The 6,997-nt window shown below is 40.4% G+C and overlaps 1 pseudogene; it reads left to right on the top strand.

Annotated features, from left to right (window-relative positions):
- The window catches only part of LOC108490611, a 14,163-nt pseudogene extending 7,931 nt beyond the window's left edge, over positions 1-6,232 (top strand).
- Positions 6,233-6,997: the final 765 nt, after the last annotated feature.

A 6,997-nucleotide genomic window follows, 5' to 3' on the forward strand; every position in this document is an offset into this window, starting at 1 on the left:
TTTTGGTGGTTCCCATGCCTTTAGATATCCGTCCATTTCTTTTAGGTTTTCAAATTTAGTAGCATATAGGTTTTTAAAGTATTCCCTTATAATGTTCTGTATCTTTCTGGTGTCTGTTGTGATGTTTCCCCTTTCATCTCTGATTTTGTTGATTTGGAGGTGCCCTTTCTTTCTTTTGGTTAACTGGGCTAGTGGTCTGTCAATCTTGTTTGTCTTTTCAAAGAACCAGCTCTTGGATTCGTTGATTCTCTGTATTGTTTTCTTTGTTTCGATTTCATTAATTTCTGCCCTGATTTTTGTGATTTCTTCTTGTCTACTGGGTTTGGGTTTTGTTTGCTGTTGCTTTTCAAGTGTGTTGAGTTGCAGTGTTAAGTCATTTATTTGTGTTCTTTCTGATATTTTGATGTAGGCACTTAGAGCTATAAACTTCCCTCTAAGGACAGCTTTCAGCATGTCCTAGAGGTTTTGTTGTGTTGTATTGTCCTTTTCATTTAGTTCCAGGAATACTTTTATTTCTTTCTTAATTTCTCTTTTGACCCATTCATCATTCAGGAGCGTGTTTAATCTCCATATGTTCCTGTGGTGATTAGGGCTTCTTCTGGTGTTGATTGTAAGCTTTATTGCATTGTGGTCTGATAGAATGCATGGAATCATTTCAATCTTTTTGTCTTTGTTGAGGTCTGTGTTGTGCCCTGATATATGGTTGATTTTGGAGAAGGTTCCTTCTCCAAAAGGTGCTGAGTAGAAAGAATGTCCTTTGGTGCTTGGGTGGAATACTCAGTAGATGTCTGTTAGGTCCATTTGAGATATGGTGTTGTTTAATTCAGATGTGTCTCTGTTAACTCTCTGCCCTGTTGACCTATGTAATGGAGACAGTGGGGTATTGAAGTCTCCCACTATTAATGAGTTTGGATTAATCTGGGTCTTAAAATCCTGTAGTATTTTTTTTTATGAAGTTGGGTGCACCAGAGTTTGGTGAATATATGTTCATGATTGTAGTATCTTCTTGGTTTATTGTTCCTTTGATCAGAATGAAGTGGCCCTCTTTATCTCTTCTGATTAATTTTAAAGTTTTTTTTTGTTCAGTTACTAGAATTGCTATGCCTGCTTGTTTCTTAATACCATTTGCTTGGGATATTTTTTTCCATCCTTCTACCTTAAGGTAGTGCCAGTCTTTGAAAGTGAGATGGGTTTCTTGCAGACAACAAAAAGATGGGTTTTGTTTCTTAATCCATTCACCTAGTCTGTGTCTTTTGAATGGGGAGTTCAGTCCGTTAGTATTTAAAGTTATTAATGAAAGATGTACATTGAATCCTGTCATTTTTATTTCTGTTCACATTCTTGATACAGCTGTGCATTTCCACAGTTATACCTTCATTGAATTTCTTTCCACAGCCCCTTGGTTATAGTCATTTCTTTCTTTAGCTCTTTGTATTGCTTCCAGAACTCTGTGAAGGGCTGGTTTGGGGACATGAATTCCTTTAGCCTATTTATGTCATGGAAAATTTTTCTTTCCCCTTTGACTATAATAGACATTTTGGCTGGGTATAGTAATCTGGGTTGGCATCTGTGGTCATTTAAAACTGGAAATACTTTGGTCCAGGCTCTTCTGGCTTTCATAGTTTGCACTGAAAAGTCAGCTGTAATCCTAACGGGTTTTCCTTTATACTTACATGTGACTTTTTGTTTTTCTTTCGCCGCTTTCAGTAGTCGCTCTTTATTCTGTACACTTAATGTTTTTACTGTGATGTGCCATGGAATCTTTTCTGGTCCTGTCTGTTTGGTATTCTATGTGGTTCTTGTATTTGCATGACCTTTTCTTTGTTTAATTTTGGGAAATTTTCTTGTACAATTCTGTTGAAGCTCTCTCCATGCCATTATCTTGGGATACTTCTTCCTGTATGCCTATGATTTGTAAGTTTGCTCTTTTTATGGTGTCACACAATTCCTGCATATTCCATTCTTGTGCTTTCTTAAATTTTTTATAATCTTTGCTTGAGTGGTCTAGTTGGTCCACTTTATCTTCCAGTCTCAATATTCTGTTTTCCATTTCGTTCATTCTATTGGTGAGGCTTTCTCCTGTCATTTCTAATTGGCTTAATGAGTGTTTCACTTCCTTCTTCATTTCAGCCTGAGTAGTCTTCAATATTTCTAGCTCTTTTCTGAATTCATTCAGAAGTTTATCCCTATCTTTTTTCAGGTTTTTGATTTGTTTGTGTGTTCTTTAAATTCATTGAATTCTTTTATCATGTTTATAATTGTTCTTTTGAGTTCCATGTCCACCATTATCTCTAGGGGGTTCTCATTGTACTCTTCTAGAGGACTATTGGTATTTGGTGGGGATATGTAATTTTGGTTTTTCATGTTATTATTTTTTCTCTGTGATTTTGGTATGTGAGTTTCTTTTGTAGTTTCTGATTCTTGTGTGAGACTCAACCTTCAAGTTTAGGTCTGCTTCTTTTTGTAATCTTTATGTGTCTTTGTGGTTTACCTTTTGGGCATGAAAAGCTGGTTCATCTAAGCTTCTCGTTCCCTCTTTTGATTTTATATTGGAGTGGCCAGATTGCTTTTGTCTTCAGGTGTTCTCACAGAGGCTCAAGTCAGATGAGGATCAGGTGCTCTCAGGCTTTGTCCTAATGCCTGGATCCCTCCAGGAAAGATTTTGGCCTCTGGAATTTGTGGGTTGGACTGGCCTGGGAGCAGGACCCAGGAAAAATGCTGATGTAGGGCAGCTGGTGACCATGCCACCCAGAGATACAAAAGGAGATGGGTGTGGGAAGAGGCCCCAAGGGCTCCTGGGGACAGCCCTGAGGAACTGGGTTGATCTGGATGCAAAGGATCAGAAAGTGGAAAGGTCAGCCCCAGCCTCCAGGAAAGAGGCTGGTGGGTGGTGTAGCCCTGTGAAGCAGAGGGAGGTGAGGGCAGGTCCAGGCCCATAGGACCTTCTGGGGACCCGAGAAGGAACTGGGTTGGTCTGGATGCGAAGGATCAGGAAGCATTGGTGGTTCCCCCGGTGTCTGTGGTGCCAAGACAAGGAATGGGACAGGACCCAGCCTACGAGGAGAGATTGGGCAGGGGTGGGGGGTGGGGGGGGTTGCGAGGGTGAATGAGGCTCGGGGAGTCAAGGGGCAGAGGTATCCACTTAGGCCAGAGAGAGTCCTGTGGGTCGTGCAGGCCCAAGGAGGCAGCTCTTTTATTCTTAAATCATATTAAAATTTGCAATGGATGAGTTGATTTGACTTCATAAGGCTTTTCTTACCTGCTTCCTCTTCATTGGTAAATTGAAATCTGGTTAGGAAACATATCAGAGAGCGCCTTGTCCAACCTCTCTCCTTGATCTACCTTTGTCTGCTGGGCCCAGCCATGTGTGGGAATTCACAGTTAAGGAAGCTGAATATTGGCTCAGCCCAGTCTGTCAGACCTTCAAAGAGAACAGGAAACTGCTCACAAAGCCCTAATGAAATTTATAAAATAATACAGTCCCTTGTACTTTTTAATTTTTAAAAAATATTTTATGTACTATTTTTATTTTATGTGTATGTGTATATTGCCTGCATGTGTGTAAATGTACCCATATCATGCAAAGCCCACAGAGGTCAGAAGAGAGTGTTCGATCCCCTGGAACTGAAATTATGGATGATTGTTAGTCACCATGTGGATACTGGGAACTGAACCCAGGTCCTCTGCAAGAGCAGCCATTGCTCTTAACCACTGATGAGCCATCTCTCCAGCTCCCGTTTCCACTTTTTTAAACAGAAAGGCAAATATGGAATTTTACTAGGTATGCTACATCCATCAACAAAGATATCAAATGAGACTTAAAAGATTTTTAAAGTCTGACATTTGTTTTGTGATTGGTGTATTGACTGAGATGGGCCATGTGAGAGCAGAAATCCACTTTGTCCCACATGCTGCTGCCTATGAGTGTCCATAAGAGGATGCCCTATGAGATACCAAATGAGGATGTCCTATGAGATACTGTAAGAGGATGCCCCAACCAGCCTCACACTTGTCCCACATGCTGCTGCCTATGAGATACCATAAGGGGATGCCCCAACCAGCCACACAATTCCTGCCAGCATTCAGCTAAGTAAATCTCTCTGGTCACTTTTAGTACAGGACCATTGTTAGTTCGCTTCTAAAATGTCCAGTATAGTGCAGTTCAGTGTGCTCACATAAATTCATGCAATCAGTTTAAAACTTGGCCCTTGCCTCAACTTGAACTGACTTTAGGCCTAGAAATGTGAGAGGTTGGCTCCTGGGTTTCCTTGCCCCTCAGCATGCAGTTGAGCCTCTCTTTCCCAGGATCTAATGAGGCAAATGGGGAGAGGAAGGAGCAGATGTGGTCTGGAATTGGATGGAGCCTCTGGCTTTGACTGCAGCTAATGATTAATGCATTTCTTCTGGGTTTTTCCAAGATATCCAAGGATTCTGACTGTCCCTCCACTCCCCAGCCCACTAAGCATAAAAGCATTTCACCTTCCACATGCCACAAGTGTGGCCAACTCTTTTCTGCTGAGACCACCTTTACATCCAGCAGGACATGGACTGAAGAGACCTTTCACAAATGACCCAGTTCAGTTCCCAGTCATGAGATCGGTCAATTACTGGACCACAGAAAACAGATTTTTCAGTTTTTAAAAATAAAATGACTCTAGGGTGTACTCTAAAGATCATTTAAATACATAGCTCACTTGGTGCAATCTAATTAGCAGGGCTGCACTCATGGTCAGATCAGCCAAATCTTATTTGCTTCTTGCCTGGATAACCTTTGATTTCATGTCTGAAATTAAATGACTGTATTAACATGCACCCCTCAGTCACCTCCTCATTATTAAGTGCTGTTAAAGAGTGTGAAAGCACCTAGGAGCCTGAATCTCTCACCCGACATGAAGCTCTGTCTTCAACATTTCTCAGTGCGCTCTCGTTGCTCTGTTCTCTCATCTGGCCTATTTCATAGTTTCCATGGGATAGAGCACAAAGGTGGTAAAACGAATGCTGCCATCACAATGCCCCCCCCCACTTCAAGAAAATGTGAACTTACAACAGTTCAACAGTTGTCAAAATCATTTTTTCCCTAATGTCAGGTTTTACGCTAATGTCAGAAGGCTTCACTAGTATCAGTAATTTAAATGGTCTCTTTCTTTGGTTCCCATAGTAAGATTTGGGTTAGAAAAGAGAAGTGACTTTCATAAATTAGGATGAGGATGATGGCAAAAGTAGAAGTGGGACTATAGACCCAGCATTGCAATTCCACCCTAGAGTTTTAGAGAAATGTATGCTTAAAGATAGAGAAAATGGGGCTGGGATGTAGTGAGTGGTGGAACACTTGCCTAGTACGTAAGAGGCCCTGGGTTCAATCCCCTGCACAACACATATATAAAAAGAAAATGTGATATTAGAGTACACGCAGAACCATTGTTTGTCCCTAGAGCTACACGAACCCATTTGGAGACTACCATTTTAAGATCAAGCTTTAGGCTATGATATGCCATGACCATCATTGTAGGGCCTGCCTACGTGGAATCAAAATGAATTGCATTTTTACCTCTATTCATGGGGAGTTTGTATGACATGGGTGCACTTACACATATGCAGGCAATACATTCATACACATAAGATAAAATTTAAAAATAGTAAATAAAATATACCCATGGAGGTCAGAAGAGGGCTTTGGATCCCCTAGAATTGGAGTTATGGATGGTTGTTAGCTGCCATGTGGGTGCTGGGAATTGAACCCTGGTCCTCTGCAAGAGCAGCCAGTGCTTTTAACTACTGAGCCATCTCTCCAGCCCTTCAGTTGTCTTTTTAATACCTTTTTGGGAGAGTCTGAAAACCTATACTTTACTACAAAATAACGATGAGAAAATAATTCACCATTCAAAGATCCATCAGTAACAAATTTTAAATGATTTTAAAGTAATGTACTGCAATGACACTTGGATGCTTCTGATGCTGACTACAGGTGTTCTTTTCTGAATTATCTTACCACAAAGATTAAGTATGACTTCCTATATGATAAAGAACACATCTGCTGCTTGGAAGCCCTGTGCACCAGAAAATCTACGCCACCTTTATCCTTGTCATTCTCTTCCTCCTGCCTCTTATGATGATGCTTGTCCTGTACAGTAAAATCGGCCATGAACTTTGGATCAAGAAAAGAGTTGGAGATGGTTCAGTACTTTGGACTATTCATGGAAAAGAAATGTCCAAAATAGCCACGTCTGTTTGATTAAATAATCACCTTTGTTCAAAATTTTTAATTAGTTGTGCTGGAAGGGACAGTTGCAGAGGGTGCCAGAATCCCTAGGTAATTTAGTCAAAGCCATCATTTGCAATTCAAATTGAGAGCACTGGCTCACTTTAAACCCTTGAAGCTTTGTGAAATTTAATGTGTGGCAGAAAGAAAGAGCAGAATCACTGGTTCATAAAATCAAAAGAGAAGTTAGAACATGGTCACATGTCATCTATATGTGAATATGATGTGGCAGAAATAGCTATGGGCTGGTGTCAGGACTCTCTGGTCCTGTGAGCTCTTTTCTCTGTTTTGTGCCAGTAGCCACATGATTCAGAGTAGCAATTTTGTTCCTGAGCTGTTTCCTCATATACACAAGGTCATATAATGACATCCATTCTTACTTCCTGCCACTTGAGGATGGTGCTCAAACACATGTGCTGGCATGTATGAAAATGCTTTGAAACAAAGCATATTACTTATGTTAAATGACTATTATTGTACATTTAGTTTTGACCTAAAGGCTAGGCTTTCTGAGCTCTATCTATTTTTAAGCAGTTTATTGCTACAGTACTGGCATAATACGTAAGACTTACTTTATAGTCTGTACAGAATAACTGCTCAAGTGAAAAAGCCTTATGTGGATATTTATAGGGATTTGGCTAGTTCTTAAATGCTCTCTAGTGGCCCATTTTTGTAAAGAAAGGGCTCTAAAATACAAAGCAAATGCCTGTACATCTAGTAGATATAAATCTAATGCAG

This window comes from Nannospalax galili, unplaced genomic scaffold (assembly GCF_000622305.1).
Source record: "Nannospalax galili isolate Female #2095 unplaced genomic scaffold, S.galili_v1.0 scaffold1134, whole genome shotgun sequence".
Taxonomy (NCBI): Eukaryota; Metazoa; Chordata; class Mammalia; order Rodentia; family Spalacidae; genus Nannospalax; species Nannospalax galili.